General features: G+C 42.3%; 1 pseudogene; it reads left to right on the top strand.

Moving 5' to 3' along the window:
- LOC106613148 (proton-coupled amino acid transporter 4-like) overlaps nucleotides 1-19,467 on the top strand; it is a 439,980-nt pseudogene that overhangs the window by 171,930 nt on the left and 248,583 nt on the right.

The raw sequence follows: 19,467 nt of genomic DNA, 5'->3' as shown, positions 1-19,467 counted from the left end.
ACTGTATATATTGTATGCTGCTGATTGACTAAAACAAATCTTGTTCGACCAACATTCTGTCAAACAAACAATCGGCCAGTCGACTATTTCGCTGACCCCTGTTATTAAGCTCACTTTCGACCAACACTGTCCCTGGCCACAGTTTTTAAACACACCTTAATTGGGGAGGATGGGCTCATAGTAATGGCTGGAATGGAATTATTGGAATGGTATCCAACACGTGTTTGATACCGTTCCATTCACCCCATTCTAGACGTTGTTATGAACCGTCCACCTCTGCAGCCTCCTGTGCTTTAGACCAAACACTGTCATTGGGCCCTGTTGTTAAACACACTTTAGACCAAACACTGTCATTGGCCCCTGTTGTTAAACACACTTTAGACCAAACACTGTCATTGGGCCCTGTTGTTAAACACACTTTAGACCAAACACTGTCATTGGCCCCTGTTGTTAAACACACTTTAGACCAAACACTGTCATTGGGCCCCTGCTGTTAAACACACTTTAGACCAAACACTGTCATTGGCCCCTGTTGTTAAACACACTTTAGACCAAACACTGTCATTGGCCCCTGTTGTTAAACACACTTTAGACCAAACACTGTCATTGGGCCCCTGTTGTTAAACACACTTTAGACCAAACACTGTCATTGGCCCTAGTTGTTAAACACATCTCTGCTTGTTACTGTACAGTAGGGCAACATGGGGATGAACCCAAAACACACCTGGACCTGTAGACTAAATACAGCTGAGCCTGTAGTGAAAACATGGCAGGGCCTCTATTCCAAACACACCTGGACCTGTAAATTAAATACAGCTGAGCCTGTAGTGAAAACATGGCAGGGCCTCTATTCCAAACACACCTGGACCTGTAAACTAAATACAGCTGAGCCTGTAGTAAAACATGGTAGGGCCTCTATTCCAAAGACACCTGGCCCTGTAGTCAAAACATGGTAGGGCCTCTATTCCAAAGACACCTGGACCTGTAGTCAACACATGGTAGGGCCTCTATTCCAAAGACACCTGGACCTGTAGTCAAAACATGGTAGGGCCTCTATTCCAAAGACACTAGGCTCTGTTACAAATCCACTTAGCAGTTCTCTCTCTTTGCAGGCCCAATCAGATGGTGAAGATCCTGTACTCCTTTGGAGTGTTTGTCAGCTTTGCCATCCAGTTCTTTGTCCGGAGATCATGATTCCCCCGGTCCAAGCAAGGCTACGGGAGAGCTGGAGGGCACCCTGTGAGATGATCCCCAGAGGCCTGCTCGTCTGCCTCACCTGTGAGTACCTTCTCTCTGTCAATGGTGTGTGTGTGTGTGTGTGTGCATATGACTGACTGCTTGTTTGTCTGACCCGCGAGTACTTAAACTATATCTATGGTGATGGTGTATTAGAGCTGTGAGTGTGACGATCCTAGCCTTTATAAGTTTGCTACAAACTACCCCAAGGGAGATTATTTCTCTAGGGGTTGTGGGTAGCACGGCTGCCTGTGTATCCATGTAGCTGGGCTGGGAGAAACCTCTGAGAAGCTTGTCTGTGTGTCCTCTGTGTGATTTACATAGTGGGAGTGGCCTCAGTTGATCGGACCTGGAATTAATCTCTTTGGCTGAGAATCTCTTGTTTGTAACACGTTCTGGCTAAGCACCCTAAATGAATATGAATCATGAAAGACTTGACATTTTTCCCTATGCAGGCAGGCAGCACCCAGATGTTGAATGAATGAACGAGCAGAAGATTGACTGCGGAATGGCTGGTTGTCATGGTGCTGTCAATCCTCACTGTGCCCGAGTTGCATTCTTCAAAGACTTATGGTGTGTGTGTGTCTGTGTGTACGTATGGGGTGTTCTAGTGGGATACCCCAGGGAGGTACAGATGTAGCTCTTCCCCTCTTCATCTCAAAGTAACACTGATGTCATTAGTTTTCTCTCCTCTCCTGCCCTCTTCATCCCAAAGTAACACTGATGTCATTAGTTTTCTCTCCTCTCCTGCCCTCTTCATCCCAAAGTAACACTGATGTCATTAGTTTTCTCTCCTCTCCTGCCCTCTTCATCTCAAAGTAACACTGATGTCATTAGTTTTCTCTCCTCTCCTGCCCTCTTCATCTCAAAGTAACACTGATGTCATTAGTTTTCTCTCCTCTCCTGCCCTCTTCATCCCAAAGTAACACTGATGTCATTAGTTCTCTCCTCTCCTGCCCTCTTCATCTCAAAGTAACACTGATGTCATTAGTTTTCTCTCCTCTCCTGCCCTCTTCATCTCAAAGTAACACTGATGTCATTAGTTTTCTCTCCTCTCCTGCCCTCTTCATCTCAAAGTAACACTGATGTCATTAGTTTTCTCTCCTCTCCTGCCCTCTTCATCTCAAAGTAACACTGATGTCATTAGTTTTCTCTCCTCTCCTGCCCTCTTCATCCCAAAGTAACACTGATGTCATTAGTTTTCTCTCCTCTCCTGCCCTCTTCATCCCAAAGTAATACTGATGTCATTAGTTTTCTCTCCTCTCCTGCCCTCTTCATCTCAAAGTAACACTGATGTCATTAGTTTTCTCTCCTCTCCTGCCCTCTTCATCTCAAAGTAACACTGATGTCATTAGTTTTCTCTCCTCTCCTGCCCTCTTCATCTCAAAGTAACACTGATGTCATTCGTTTTCTCTCCTCTCCTGCCCTCTTCATCTCAAAGTAACACTGATGTCATTAGTTTTCTCTCCTCTCCTGCCCTCTTCATCTCAAAGTAAACACAGATGTCATTAGTTTCCCCCCTGGAAGAATTTAAGTTAGAGCTGGTGGGCAAACTGGGCAAACAGGCCTCCCCACATTGACAGTGCAGGATCCTATCCTAGCAGGCCCCGACTGGCCACATTGGTTGGTATGCAGCATCTGGTTGTCATGGCAATGGAAGGAAGAGTAATAAATAGCATGACAGCGTAAAAGAGGAAACTGCTGAGGAGGAGAGCATTAGAAACAGATCCTCAGGAGATGTCTGTCTGTCTGTCTGTCAACAGACGCTGCATACCAACCAATGTGGCCAGTCGGGCCCTGCGCCTGCTGGGATAGGATACTGCACTGTCAATATGGGGAGGCCTGTTTGCCCCGTTTGCCCACACTCTACCTTGTAGTTAACAGGTGCCCTGTCCATGGTGCTGAACTGGTTGGGTGAATAGTGAGAACCCTGTCCATGGTTCTGAACTGACTGGGTGAAAAGGCCTGGCTGAACAGACTGTCCTGCCCATGGTAGACCTTCCCTAACCTTTACCAGAGGGAGGTTAGAAGTGAAAGCTAGGGACAACTTAATGCAGTGAACTAAGCATTACTAGTCCTTCATCCACAACATCAACACAACATGTAATCCCTGTTCCCAGACCTCCCCCTCCAACCTTGTTAATACAGTACGACGTGATGCAGCATCAACTATGAAGCTTAACATCCATCAGCTTGCATTGAAGGTGTCAAGTTTATAAATATCTATATATCCTAAAACAGAATTGCTGACTTTATGTTGACAGAGGGAAAATTCTTCGGTCTTATAGTATCTCTATTGTTTTGTCTTAAACCCCATCTTTGGATAAATTGCATCAACCGCTGAACTGTGGTGCAACCCAGAAGTGATATACAGTGTATTTGGAAAGTATTCAGGACCCCTTGACTTTTTCAAAATGTTGTTACGTTACAGCCTTATTCTAAAATTGATTCGTTTTTAGATTCGTTTTTTTCCTCATCAATCTAAACACAACACCCCACAATGACAAGGCAAAAAATGTTGTTTGACTGTACAAGCAAATACAACTGTATTTGGGGAGTTTCTCCCATTATTCTCTGCAGAAGCCAAAAAGACTCAAGGCTGTAATCGCTGCCAAAGGTGCTTCAACAAAGTACTGAGTAAAGGGTCTGAATACTTATTTAAATGTGATATTTCAGTTCATTATTTTTAATACATTTGCTAAAATTTCAAGATACCTGTTTTTGCTTTGTCATTATGGGGTGTTGTGTGTAGATTGATGAGGAAAAAACTATTTCATCCATTTTAGAATAAGGCTGTAACTTAACAATGTCGAAAAAGTCAAGGGGTCTGAATACTTTCCGAATGCACTGCATCTAGATGAAGCATGGGTTATAGAATATTCCATGCCTCTGGTGCACAAGACAAAAAGGCAGTGTTACCTTATATTGTAAATGTCCTGGGGACTTTAAGTAGCAACCACCTAGCAGACCAGGTATGGTAACTGCTGGTGGTGAAGGAGACCAGACTACAGAGGTAAAGAGGGAGTTTACCCAAAAGTACTTTGTAGATGAACACATACAAATGTAGCTTTCTGTGCATATAAAGTGAGGTGCAATGGTGGGTGAGTGACTTGGCATTTGTATTATGGCGCAAGAATGCATTATAAGTAGAGTCTAGTCTCTGTAAGACAGAGGAGGTTGCATGCATATACAGCAAATCACCATAATCAATTACAGAGAGAAAAGTGGCCTGAACAAGCTTCTTTCTAGCCGTAAGCGGGAAGCAAGCCTTATTATTACGAAAATAAAAACCCCTTTTCAATTTAAGCTTCCTCACAAGATTACCCATATGAACTTCAAAGGACAACTTGCATCCAACCATATACCTAGGTACTGTATTTGTAGGGTGACACTTTTTCAATGGATAAGCCACCAGATGTGACAATGCTAAACTTCTCTGGCTGAGTGCAAGCTCTGATAAAGTTTTTTGTACATTCAAGACCAGTTTGAGACCATAAAGGGAGGCCTATAGTGACTGAAAAGCAGTGTGGAGCTCTCCTGAACCAGAGAAGGAGCACATGAATATATGACTGTATCATCTGCATATAGATGTAACTTTGCTGGTTGCATCCCATTTCTCAAATCATTAATGAAAAATGAGAACAAATTGAAAATTGAGAACAATACTAAAATGGAACCCTGGGGCACACCTCTATTAATCTCAAGAAAGCTAGACATGTGATTGTCAACATATACACATTGTGTTCTGTCAGAAAGATAGTTCCTAAACCAATTTACTGCCCCTTCACTGCTACTAATGTTACGGAGTCTAGCTAGCAACAATTCATGGTCAATTGAATCAAATGCCTTTGTAAATCAACAAAAAGATCAGGACAATGTTGCTTTTTTATTAAGTGCATTAATGATGTAATTTGCCACTGCCATAGCTGCAGTGGCTATGCCCCGATCTAAAGCCAGATTGAACCCCGCTTAGAATGTTCTTTTCAATTAAGACGTTTTTTAACCATGAGTTCACTAGGGATTCATAGACTTTGGCCAGGATAGGGAGTTTGGAGATAGGATGATAGTTATTAGCATCTGAGGGATTTCCACCCTTTAGCAGTGGGAGGACATAAGCTGATTTCCAAATGCTGGGTATGGAATTGGTCAAGAGACTCAAGTTGAAAATGTGAGCCACAGATTCAGTAATAATACCAGCTGCTATCTTTAAGAGGTAGGGATCCAGGTTGTCTGGACCTGCAGACTTTTTAGTGTATATTGCCTTTAGTGCTTTATAGACCTCAGCATAAGAAATAGGCTCAAAGTTAAAATGGTTCACATGAGAGTATACAGTGGCTTGCAAAAGTATTCACCCCCTTGGAATTTTTCCTATTTTGTTGACTTAACCCCTGGAATGAAAATTGTTTTTTGGGGGGGGGTTGTATCATTTGATTTACACAACATGCCTACCACTTTGAAGATGCAAAATATTTTTTATTGTGAAACAAACAAGAAATAAGACAAAAAAAACTGAAAACTTGAGCGTGCATAACTATTCTCTCCCCCAAGTCAATACTTTGTAGAGCCACCTTTTGCAGCAATTACAGCTGCAAGTCCCTTGGGGTATGTCTCTATTAGCTTGGCACATCTAGCCACTGGGATTTTTGCCCATTCTTCAAGGCAAAACTGATCCAGCTCCTTCAAGTTGGATGGGTTCCGCTGGTGTACAGCAATCTTTAAGTCATAACACAGATTCTCAGTTGGATTGAGGTCTGGGCTTTGACTAGGCCATTCCAAGACATTTACATGTTTCCCCTTAAACCGCTCAAGTGTTGCTTTAGCAGTATGCTTAGGGTTATTGTCCTGCTGGAAGGTGAACCTCCGTCACAGTCTCAAATCTCTGGAAAACTGAAACGGGTTTCCCTCAACAATTTCCCTGTATTTAGCGCCATCCATCATTCCTTCAATTCTGACCAGTTTCCTAGTCCCTGCCAATGAAAAACATCCCCACAGTATGACACTGTCATTACCATGCTTCACTGTGGGGATGGTGTTCTCGGGTGATGAGAGGTGTTGGGTTTGCGCCAGACAGCATTTTCCTTGATGGCCAAAAAGCTCAATTTTAGTCTCATCTGACCTGAGTACATTTTCCATATGTTTGGGGAGTCTCCCACATGCCTTTTGGCGAACACCAAACATGTTTGCTTATTTTTTTCTTTAAACAATGGCTTTTTTCTGCCCACTCTATCGTAAATCCCAGCTCTGTGGAGTGTGCGACTTAGTGGTCCTATGGACAGATACTCCAATCTCCGCTGTGGAGCCTTCAGGGTTATCTTTGGTCTCTTTGTTGCCTCTCTGATTAATGCCCTCCTTGCCTGGTCCGTGAGATTTGGTGGGTGGCCCTCTCTTGGCAGGTTTGTTGTGGTGCCATATTCTTTCCATTTTTTAATAATGGATATAATGGTGCTCTGTGGGATGTTCAAAGTTGATCTGTTCAAAGTTGACCACAACTTTGTCCCTGATCTGTTTGGAGAGCTCATTGGTCTTCATGGTGCCGCTTGCTTGGTGATGCCCCTTGCTGTGTGGTGTTGCAGACTCTGGGGCCTTTCAGAACAGGTGTATATATACTGAGATCATGTGACAGATCATGTGACACTTTGATCGCACACAGGTGGACTTTATTTAACTAATTATGTGACTTCTGAAGGTAATTGGTTGCACCAGATCTTATTTAGGGCCTTCATAGCAAAGAGGGTGAATACATATGCACACACCACTTGTGTATTTTTTTTATTGTTTGGAACAAGTCATTGTTTTTCATTTCACTTCACCAATTTGGACTATTTTGTGTATGTCCATTACATGAAATCCAAATAAAATTACAGGTTGTAATTAAACAAAATAGGAAATATGCCAAGGAGGGTGAATACTTTTGCAAGGTACTGTATATCATCATTTACTATAACAGAGCTTACATTAGAGGCCTGGGCCCCACCAGTATCAAAAACTGAACCAGCAGATATGATTTGCTTGTTAAAAACCCCTACAACATGGGCTTTATCCTTCACTTCATTAAAATCCATCATTAAATGGTCAGGAAGGCCAGAGGATACATTAGAACCTGACACTGATTTTATTAGCTTCCAGAACTTGTTGTTGTTTAGGTTCTCTGTGACTGCATTTAGATAGAAATCTGATTCGGACTTCCTGATCAATCCTGTGCATTTGTTTCTTAGCGCTTTGAAGGAGGCCCAGTCAACAGGAGGAGTTGTACAGTGCCTTCGGGAAAGTATTCAGACCCCTTGACTTTTTCCACATTTTATTGTTACAGCCTAATTCTAAAATTGATTAAATATTTGTTTTCTTCTCAGCAATCTACACACAATACCCCATAATGACAAAGCAAAAACAGGTTTTTAGACATTTGTGCAAAACAAAAACGAAAAAAAGTACCTTGTTTATGTAAGTATTCAGACCCTTTGCTATGTGACTGGAAATGGAGCTCAGGTACATCCTGTTTCCATTGATCATACTTGAGATGTTTCTACAACTTGGAGTCCACCTGTGGTAAATGTAATTGATTTGACATGATTTGGAAGGGCACACACCTGTCTATATAAGATCCCACAGTTGACAGTGCATGTCAGAGCAAAAACCAAGCTATGAGGTTGAAGGAATTGTCCGTAGAGCTCCGAGACAGGATTGTGTCGAGGCACAGATCTGGGGAAGAGTACCAAAATATTTGTGCTGTGTTGAAGGTCCCCAAAAACACAGTGGTCTCCATCATTCTTAAATTGAAGAAGTTTGGAGCTGGCCGCCCGGCCAAACTGAGAAGGACCTTGGTCAGGGAGGTGACCAAGAAACCGAATGTCACTCTGATAGAGCTCTAGAGTTAATCTGTGGAGATGGGAGAATCTTCTGGAAGGACAACCATCTCTGCAGCACTCTATGGCCTTTATGTTAGAGTGGCCAGACAGGAGCCACTTCTCAGTAAAAGGCACATGACAGCCATCTGGACTTTGGCAAAAGGCACCTAAAGAGTCTCAGACCATCAGAAACAAGATTCTCTGGTCTGATGAAACCAAGATTCAACTCTTTGGCCTGAATGCCAAGCATCACGTCTGGAGTAAACCTGGCACCATCCCTATGGTGAAGCATGCTGTTGACAACATCATGCTGTGGGGATTTTTTTCTGTGGCAGGGACTGGGAGACTAGTCAGGATTAAGGCAAAGATGAACGGAGCAAAGTGCAGAGAGGTCCTTGATTAAAATCTGCTCCAGAGTGCTCAGGACTTCAAACTGGGGCGAAGGTTCACCTTCCAACAGGACAATGACCCTAAGCACACAGCCAAGACAATGCAGGAGTGGTTTCATGACAAGTCTCAGAATGTTTTTATTTTTTTATTTCACCTTTATTTAACCAGGTAGGCAAGTTGAGAACAAGTTCTCATTTACAATTGCGACCTGGCCAAGATAAAGCAAAGCAGTTCGACAACATACAAAAACACAGAGTTACACATGGAGTAAAACAACATACAATCAATGATGCAGCAGAAAAAATAAATAAAAATAAGACTATATACAATGTGAGCAAATGATGTGAGATAAGGGAGGTAAAGGCAAAAAAATGTCCTTGAGTGACCCAGCTAAAGTCTGCACTTGAACCCGATCTAACATCTCTGATTAGACCTGACAATAGCTGTGCAGCAACACTCCCCATCCAACCTGACAGAGCTTGAGAGGATCTGCAGAGAGGAATGGGAGAAACTCTCCAAAAACAGGTGTGCCAAGCTTGTAGTGTCATACCCAAGAAGACCGGATGCTGTAATTGCTGCCAAAGGGGCTTCTACAAAGTACTGAGTAAAGGGTCTGAATAATTATGTAAATGTGATATTTCAGTATTTATTCATTTTTATTTTGGAAAAAAGTCAAGGGGTCTGAATACTTTCCGAAGGTACTGTGTGTTTATCTTAAGCCCAAGAGACATTTCTGTTTTGAATTAATTCTGCCAAGTTATCTGAAAGCCAGGGATTGTCCCTTCCACTGATTCTACATTTCTTCACAGGGGCATGCTTATCACAAATGGACACAAATTTCATATAAAAATAGTCCCAGGCAGTGTCAACATCCGGAATCAGACTTGCTCTGTCAATGTTATGGTAGAGATCATGTAAAATCGCTTGCTCATCAAACTGTCTGAAATGTATTTTAAAAATATAACAGTTGGTCTCAGTTGATGTGTATTTGTGAGGGTTATTCGTTAGAATAATGTACAAGTTCTTTAAAAGAGTCTCATACAGATGTAAGCATGTACAGTTGAAATCTCCTAAAAGAAAGAATTCAGACTCATGTAGCTTGTGCAGGATTCAAAAAGAGAGCGTCTCCCGAAGCCGATGGTGGTCTGTAGCCGCCGTAGTGATGTATTTCAGCTTTTATTTTTTTCATCACATTCCCAGTGGGTCAGAAGTTTACATACACTCAATTAGTATTTGGTAGCATTGCCTTTAAATTGTTTAACTTGGGTCAAACGTTTCAGGTAGCCTTCCACAAGCTTCCCACAATAAATTGGGTGTATTTTGGCCCATTCCTCCTGACAGAGCTGGTGTAACTGAGTTAGGTTTGTAGGCCTCCTTGCTCGCACACGCTCTTTCAGTTCTGCCCACACATTTTCTATGGGATTGAGGTCAGGGCTTTGTGATGGCCACTCCAATACCTTGACTTTATTGTCCTTAAGCCATTTTGCCACAACTTTGGAAGTATGCTTGGGGTCATTGTCCATTTGGAAGACCCATTTGCGACAAAGCTTTAACTTCCTGACTGATGTCTTGAGATGTTGCTTCAATATATCCACATAATTTTCCTACCTCATGATGCCATCTATTTTGTGAAGTGCTACAGTCTCTCCTGCAGCAAAGCACCCACACAACATGATGCTGCCACCCCCGTGCTTCACGGTTGGGATGATGTTCTTCGGCTTGCAAGCTGCCCCCCTTTTTCCTCCAAACATAACGATGGTCATTATGGCCAATCAGTTCTATTTTTGTTTCATCAGACCAGAGGACATTTCTCCAAAAAGTATGATCTTTGTCCCCATTCCTTGCTGAGCGGCCTTTCAGGTTATGTCGATATAGGACTCATTTTACTGTTGATATAGATACTTTTGTACATGTTTCCTCCAGCATCTTCACAAGGTCCTTTGCTGTTGTTCTGAGATTGATTTGCACTTTTTGCACCAAAGTACGTTCATCTCTAGGAGACAGAACACATCTCCTTCCTGAGCGGTATGATGGCTGCGTGGTCCCATGGTGTTTATACTTGCATACTATTGTCTGTACAGATGAACATGGTACCTTCAGGCATTTGGAAATTGCTCCCAGGATGAACCAGACTTGTGGAGGACTACAATATTTTTTTCTGAGATTTTGGCTGATTTCTTTTGATTTTCCCATGATGTCAAGCAAAGAGGCACTGAGTTTGAAGGTAGGCCTTGAAATACATCCACAGGTACACCTCCAATTGACTCAAATTATGTCAATTAGCCTATCAGAAGCTTCTAAAGCATGACATAATTTTCTGGAATTTTCCAAGCTGTTTAAAGGCACAGTCAATTTAGTGCATGTTAACTTTTTACCCACGTGAATTGTGATACAGTGAATTATAAGTGAAATAATCTGTCCGTAAACACTTTTTGGAAAAATGACTTGTGTCATGCACAAAGTAGATGTCCTAACCGACTTGTCAAAACTATAGTTTGTTAACAAGAAATTTGTGGAGTGGTTGAAAAATGAGTTTTAATGACTCCAATCTAAGTGTATGTAAACTTCCGACTTCAACTGTACGTTCACTTGAACCGCAAGCAATTCAAAATGTTTGGCTTTGGTAATCGGGAGAATTTCAGAGGTGTTAAACTTTGATTTCACATAAATTGCAACTCCTCCTCCTTTTCTCATCCGAACAATGTACTCCGAGTTATTTGACACAGATTTCTTTTGCCAAGTTTCTGATAAAACCATTATGTCTGTATTTGTTGTATTGGCCCGTATTCTAATCATGTCTATTTTTGCAAATAGACTTCTGACAATGTACATGCAAGAGGCGTGAGGACTGGGTGGAGCCAATAAGGTAAAATGAGCTGAGTCTTTCTACACAGAAAAAAGATTTTGAGATGTTGGAATTATGCCATCATGTGTAGGCTCACTTGAGAGTGGTACAAATGTAATTGCAGAGAGATATCAAGTTCCTGGTGGTATTGACATGATGGTCTCGTCGGAGGGCATAAGGTGAAGATAATTCACTCACCCATTGATCATTCAGCCTATTGAATTCAGTATGGCATCGAGTAAAGAGCAGGCACACTAACAGGCATAATTCCGGCTTTTAGAGGTCTTTCAGCACAGGTGTGCAATGACCAGTAGACGTTGTGTAGAACGACCTAGATTTTCCCATGGCCCACTGTGCATCAGGTTTTACATTCTGGTAACCACTTCTCCGCTCCTAGGCTTCAGTGCACACTTGCGCTCGTGTAGTAGGCCTTGCAAGGAGACAGACACTTCTGACTCGGCGCGCTCCAACTCCAAAAAGGTGTAGACTACAGTTTAATAGTGGCCCACGGCAGAAAAAAAAGGTTTTCTCAATCAGAAATTTTTGTACAAGCAAATTTCGTAAAATAGAGACTGAGATTCAAAAATAAAAGTTATTATATACAGCATCCACCTTTACATCAAAAGTGTTTGCTTCTGTAGACAGGATCAGGGTCATTAAAACATAACTCTTAAAAGTCATATCTCAAGGATCAGACATACGAACGGACAGACTGATTGGCTGCCATCTTGAATTACGAAGTAATGAAATGAAACTGTTCCTCGAAAATGTGCATAAAAACCATAGTTGGCACTCAGATCGGTAGAAATTGTAGGATCAATTGACATTCCACATGTGAATGGTTGCCGAATCCTCGTGTAGCCTATTACCGGCAACTTCAGAAGAGTAATCTGTGAAAGCCAGCAGGAGCGGGAGGAGAATGATTGGCCCAATCAAAGGTTTTTTTCTTCTGGTTATATAGATCTCTGGCTCCCCCTTGAGTCATTTGTGTCTTATTTCATCAAACAGTAAGCGTATGGCATCAGACAAGCTCAATGCATACAGTAGATTTAAAAAAAACATAGGGTGTGTCTATATATGGAAAATTACACGTTTAAAATGTTCGACCAATCGATTGGTTGAAAGAACAGACGACTTTCAGTTGAACAAGATTTTTTCCTACTTTAAGGCTTACACAGCATCGGAAAATGACTCAGTTTTAAGAATGCGTAGCACAGATAACAGCACACTTTTCTCAGGTTGTCTCCGTAGGACCATATATCCAAGTGCAGCTTCAGTTGTTCTTACTGTTGTAGAAAACCCTTACATTGACCTTTCTTACTGTTGTAGAAACCCTTACATTGACCTTTCTTACTGTTGTAGAGAACCTTTACATTGACCTTTCTTACTGTTGTAGAAAACCTTTACATTGACCTTTCTTACTGTTGTAGAGAACCTTGACATTGACCTTTCTTACTGTTGTAGAAAACCCTTACATTGACCTTTCTTACTGTTGTAGAGAACCTTTACATTGACCTTTCTTACTGTTGTAGAGAACTTTTACATTGACCTTTCTTACTGTTGTAGAGAACCTTTACATTGACCTTTCTTACTGTTGTAGAGAACTTTTACATTGACCTTTCTTACTGTTGTAGAGAACCTTTACATTGACCTTTCTTACTGTTGTAGAGAACCTTTACATTGACCTTTCTTACTGTTGTAGAGAACCTTTACATTGACCTTTCTTACTGTTGTAGAGAACCTTTACATTGACCTTTCTTACTGTTGTAGAGAACCTTTACATTGACCTTTCTTACTGTTGTAGAGAACCTTTACATTGACCTTTCTTACTGTTGTAGAGAACCTTTACATTGACCTTTCTTACTGTTGTAGAGAACCTTTACATTGACCTTTCTTACTGTTGTAGAGAACCTTTACATTGACCTTTCTTACTGTCTGTCTCTGTGTTTGCATCCTTATTGGCTATAAACTAAATATGACTTTACTCTGATGGATTTAGTCTGAAAAAAACATACCTTTGCAATTTTATGATGCTGGTCTTACTGGTCGGGCCCAGCTATGCTTACTGGCCTGTACTGGGTAGAAATATGGTCAGATGCAACCTTTGCTATATGTTCAGTTCTCGGTAGATGGAATTAAGCTGAAAGTGAACATCAAAGTGTCTACATGTATTTTATATGTGTAGGGAACATACAGTGATGTTTTTCCTCTTGGTGGTGTCAGAGTAGGGAATATACAGTGATGTTTTCCTCTTGGTGGTGTCAGAGTAGGGAACATACAGTGATGTTTACCTCTTGGTGGTGTCAGAGTAGGGAGTATACAGTGATGTTTTCCTCTTGGTGGTGTCAGAGTAGGGAATATACAGTGATGTTTTCCTCTTGGTGGTGTCAGAGTAGGGAATATACAGTGATGTTTTCCTCTTGGTGGTGTCAGAGTAGGGAGTATACAGTGATGTTTTCCTCTTGGTGGTGTCAGAGTAGGGAATATACAGTGATGTTTTCCTCTTGGTGGTGTCAGAGTAGGGAATATACAGTGATGTTTTCCTCTTGGTGGTGTCAGAGTAGGGAGTATACAGTGATGTTTTCCTCTTGGTGGTGTCAGAGTAGGGAATATACAGTGATGTTTTCCTCTTGGTGGTGTCAGAGTAGGGAGTATACAGTGATGTTTTCCTCTTGGTGGTGTCAGAGTAGGGAATATACAGTGATGTTTTCCTCTTGGTGGTGTCAGAGTAGGGAATATACAGTGATGTTTTCCTCTTGGTGGTGTCAGAGTAGGGAGTATACAGTGATGTTTTCCTCTTGGTGGTGTCAGAGTAGGGAATATACAGTGATGTTTTCCTCTTGGTGGTGTCAGAGTAGGGAATATACAGTGATGTTTTCCTCTTGGTGGTGTCAGAGTAGGGAGTATACAGTGATGTTTTCCTCTTGGTGGTGTCAGAGTAGGGAATATACAGTGATGTTTTCCTCTTGGTGGTGTCAGAGTAGGGAGTATACAGTGATGTTTTCCTCTTGGTGGTGTCTGTGTGCTCTTTGTGTGCTCTTTCATCCCTTCATTAACAGCAGTATTATTTTAAACTCCACAGACCAGGGACATGTCTGTGTGCTCTTTCATCCCTTCATTAACAGCAGTATTATTTTAAACTCCACAGACCAGGGACATGTCTGTGTGCTCTTTCATCCCTTCATTAACAGCAGTATTATTTTAAACTCCACAGACCAGAGACATGTCTGTGTGCTCTTTCATCCCTTCATTAACAGCAGTATTATTTTAAACTCCACAGACCAGGGACATGTCTGTGTGCTCTTTCATCCCTTCATTAACAGCAGTATTATTTTAAACTCCACAGACCAGGGACATGTCTGTGTGCTCTTTCATCCCTTCATTAACAGCAGTATTATTTTAAACTCCACAGACCAGGGACATGTCTGTGTGCTCTTTCATCCCTTCATTAACAGCAGTATTATTTTAAACTCCACAGACCAGGGACATGTCTGTGTGCTCTTTCATCCCTTCATTAACAGCAGTATTATTTTAAACTCCACAGACCAGGGACATGTCAGTCTAATGAAATACGGATTCAGAGAAATGCGTGCAGTTTCAAATAAGTTTCCCCGGAATTAAATTTAGGAGATGCGATCTCTCACTGCTCCTGCGAACCTCCGATACTGGAATTTGTTTTCCCTACATGCACCATGGCAGCTCTCATTTGTGTGGGCTAGCAAGTTGTATTGTTTTAATTAGAGGAGGGTAATAAGTAGGTATGGTCTCTGATGAACTGACTTCTTTCTTTCTTTTGAATTCTTCTAGGACCAACACGCCAGATTCCATTAGCAGTGTGCAGCACTCACCTTGGTTTAACTGTGTATTTTTGTCTCTCTAACCTGTCTTTGTGACTGTCTGTCCCTTTCCTCTATCTCTAGCTTTTGTCTTTGGCTGTCTTTGAGTATGTCTCTTTTAGTCTATTTGTCTGCCTGTCTGTCTGTCCACATGAACAAAGACTGAACATAGAGGCGAGAAAGATCTTCTGACTCCAGTGTACACACACACACACACAAAACAAAGTGTGTCGTCTCGCTTGTTATAATGTGCCTCGCAACAGACATCATTTATAGAAAACAGACATTACTAATCCGGCCACGTCTCATCTTTATGGAAAACACCCACCTCCGCCGCAGGTTTCCTCCATCTGCCTCCAGTTCCAACACGAGGCAGGCTTCCCTGCAAACACATGCTCTCATTACCCCCCCGCCCCCCGCTCCCTCCACACACATACATACTTATGCACACGCGCACATTCACACACATACAAAGAAGTCAAAAATGAATTGGAGCTTGGAACTCAGGGCGTCCCATTTCCAGAAGCCAACTCAGAAGCCAACTCAGTGGGGCGATGCAGTGAGTTGCTGCTGTGAAAAGAGCATCTGAAAGAGAGAGTTTATCTACTCTGTGAATGAACAGCAGAGCGCAGTGGATGGGGGGAAATTTAATTCACCCCCGCTGTTAAGGACTGTCTGACTGTCTCTGTACTCTACTGAGAGAACTACTTGTGGGAACAGAGGAGATGTGAACTGGGCCTGGAATTTACTCTGTGTAGTTGGTATTGTGTCTGATGTGTAAAATTTGGGGGTGAGGGCGTTAATGTTGGGGTGCTGTGTCAAAGTTACCCTGTGACTTTCTTCAAAGTTACTTACCTTGAAACGTTTTTGTTTACTGCAATAGGCTAGCTAGAGTCACTGTGCTTGTCATGATGATGTAATAATGTTACCTTTGTAATCGCCAGAGCAGAAGTTTGGCCGGTACGAGACATTTTACAAGGGGTGGGTCTAATCCTGAATGCTGATTGGTTAAAACCACATTCCAGCCGGTGTCCATTCCACAAGTTACCACCGGCTAAATCTATGACGTTAACATGCATATTTACTCTGTTCCATCTGAATGCGCAATCCACTGTCTCATCAGCCCAGCCAAGCAATTTATAAACTTGATCTCCACTATAAAAAGCATCTAGACATTATCTCACATTTCATTTAGACTAACATTTAGTTTTCAACAGCGAAGATTTGTATTAACCTTGCTGTCTGTCTCCGACATTTGCAATATTGTTTCAATATTCAAATTCGATCTCCAACTGTCCCATAGTAATGAACGTATAGGGGTCGTGAGTCGGGACGAGAGAGTCAGGCAGGCAGTGTTTCTCAGCCACACACAGACAAACACACTCATACACCACATTGACAGACACACAGACAAACCCACACACACATACACCACATTGACAGACACACAGACAAACCCACACACACATACACCACATTGACAGACACACAGACAAACACACTCATACACCACATTGACAGACACACAGACAAACACACTCATACACCACATTGACAGACACACAGACAAACACACTCACACACCACATTGACAGACACACAGACAAACCCACACACACATACACCACATTGACAGACACACAGACAAACACACTCATACACCACATTGACAGACACACAGACAAACCCACACACACATACACCACATTGACAGACACACAGACAAACCCACACACACATACACCACATTGACAGACACACAGACAAACACACTCATACACCACATTGACAGACACACAGACAAACACACTCATACACCACATTGACAGACACACAGCAACTTCCAGCTTTAATTGTAGGCTAACTTTCTTTGCTAGCCTACAGTTCAATTCACTACCCTAGTACTTTGTTTGTGATAATACGCAAACCATAATGTAAAATATGCTGATTTCAAAGCTCATTGTTACCAAAAACATTATTAATTCACTGCGTTGCCCCTGCCACCAAAAACATTATTAATTCACTGCGTTGCCCCCGCCACCAAAAACATTATTAATTCACTGCATTGCCCCCGCCACCAAAAACATTATTCATTCACTGCGTTGCCCCCGCCACCAAAAACATTATTAATTCACTGCGTTGCCCCCGCCACCAAAAACATTATTAATTCACTGCGTTGCCCCTGCCACCAAAAACATTATTAATTCACTGCGTTGCCCCTGCCACCAAAAACATTATTAATTCACTGCGTTGCCCCTGCCACCAAAAACATTATTAATTCACTGCGTTGCCCCCGCCACCAAAAACATTATTAATTCACTCCGTTGCCCCTGCCACCAAAAACATTATTAATTCACTGCGTTGCCCCTGCCACCAAAAACATTATTAATTCACTGCGTTGCCCCTGCCACCAAAAACATTATTAATTCACTGCGTTGCCCCCGCCACCAAAAACATTATTAATTCACTGCGTGGCCCCCGCCACCAAAAACATTATTAATTCACTGCGTTGCCCCTGCCACCAAAAACTCATTCACTTCTTCGTCTCCCTCCCTTCTGGTTTCTACCAGATTCCACAGCCACATTCTTCCTTGTGATTGATGTCATTACTTTCTTAAAGAGACAGCATGCACTTTTATAAAAGAAGAGATTGCTTCTTTTATGCAAATGTTGTTGATCAGTACAATAAAATATGTTCTCCTAGCAGTTGCCAGTAAGTCCTAAATGGAAGAGAGTGGTTTGTCATTTGTAGCCCCATGAAATCAAGCAAAAAAAAATGATGTATGCTCGCACTCCTATTGAACAGTATGCATTTACCTGTATTGTGAATAGACCTATAGGCTACATTTACCCAGTTTTTCAGTAGAAATTTACCATTCAAATAATTGACTACCATTAGGTTGTTTTGTAGTTAGATTGGTGAAAACAAAGCCAAATGTATTGTATGATTGATTCATTAATGCATACATGGCTGTCTCTGAAAAAATATACATACAAATGTTCTAATGGAATGATATTGAACTCAAAAGATGTCCACTGATTGAAGAGAGCAGTAGCTGAGTTTATCTGTCTGGATAAAGTGCAATTCTGTCACTTGGGCTAATACTTCTTCTTTGTTGTGGTAACCGTTGGTATGGAGTATAGTGATGGTATCGGTATCGAAGTCAAAAATATAGTATCGTGTCAACACTAATATGATGTATTGGCCTCCACTGGTGTGTGTGTGTGTGTGTGTGTGTGTGTGTGTGTGTGTGTGTGTGTGTGTGTGTGTGTGTGTGTGTGTGTGTGTGTGTGTGTGTGTGTGTGTGTGTGTGTGTGTGTGTGCGTGAGATTGTTTGTATGCAGGTGAGAAAAAGACAATGTGCACCTGTGAGACAGAATTTGTACGTGTGTCATTTGTCTGTGTAGACTGTCAGGCAGTATATACATCCGTATGAACACACAAAGACGAGACATGTTGATTGAAGTTCTTCACTCCGGCAGACAGAACATCCCAAAATGATAATCTTATTGATAAGAGTCATTACTGTTTGAACAAGGCAGCTCTCCTTCATGTTGCTACAGCTTCAAAGCTGGTGCCTAGGTAGCTGTTCTTCTATAGTGTTCCATCTTTCTTTCTCTTTTTGTTCTCTGTTAAAGGCCATTGTCTGATCTCAAGGGCAGAATGTGGAGAGGGGGAGGGAGGCCCCCCGACTCCACACTCTGCCTTGTAGTTACCAGGAGCCCTGTCCATGTTGCTGAACTGGCTGGGTGAATAGTTAGAGCCCTGTCCATGTTGCTGAACTGGCTGGGTGAATAGTTAGAGCCCTGTCCATGGTGCTGAACTGGCTGGGTGAATAGTTAGAGCCCTGTCCATGGTGCTGATCTGGCTGGGTGAATAGTTAGAGCCCTGTCCATGTTGCTGATCTGGCTGGGTGAATAGTTAGAGCCCTGTCCATGGTGCTGAACTGGCTGGGTGAATAGTTAGAGCCCTGTCCATGGTGCTGAACTGGCTGGGTGAATAGTTAGAGCCCTGTCCATGTTGCTGAACTGGCTGGGTGAATAGTTAGAGCCCTGTCCATGTTGCTGATCTGGCTGGGTGACTAGTTAGAGCCCTGTCCATGTTGCTGATCTGGCTGGGTGAATGGTTAGAGCCCTGTCCATGGAGCTGATCTGGCTGGGTGAATAGTTACAGCCTTGTTCATGGTGCTGAACTGGCTGGGTGACTAGTTAGAGCCCTGTCCATGTTGCTGATCTGGCTGGGTGACTAGTTAGAGCCCTGTCCATGGAGCTGTACTGACTGGGTGAATGGTTAGAGCCCTGTCTATGGTGCTGA

The sequence above is a fragment of the Salmo salar genome, chromosome ssa09 (assembly GCF_905237065.1).
Source record: "Salmo salar chromosome ssa09, Ssal_v3.1, whole genome shotgun sequence".
NCBI classification, from domain to species: Eukaryota; Metazoa; Chordata; class Actinopteri; order Salmoniformes; family Salmonidae; genus Salmo; species Salmo salar.
This window is presented reverse-complemented; position numbering and strand designations above follow the sequence as displayed.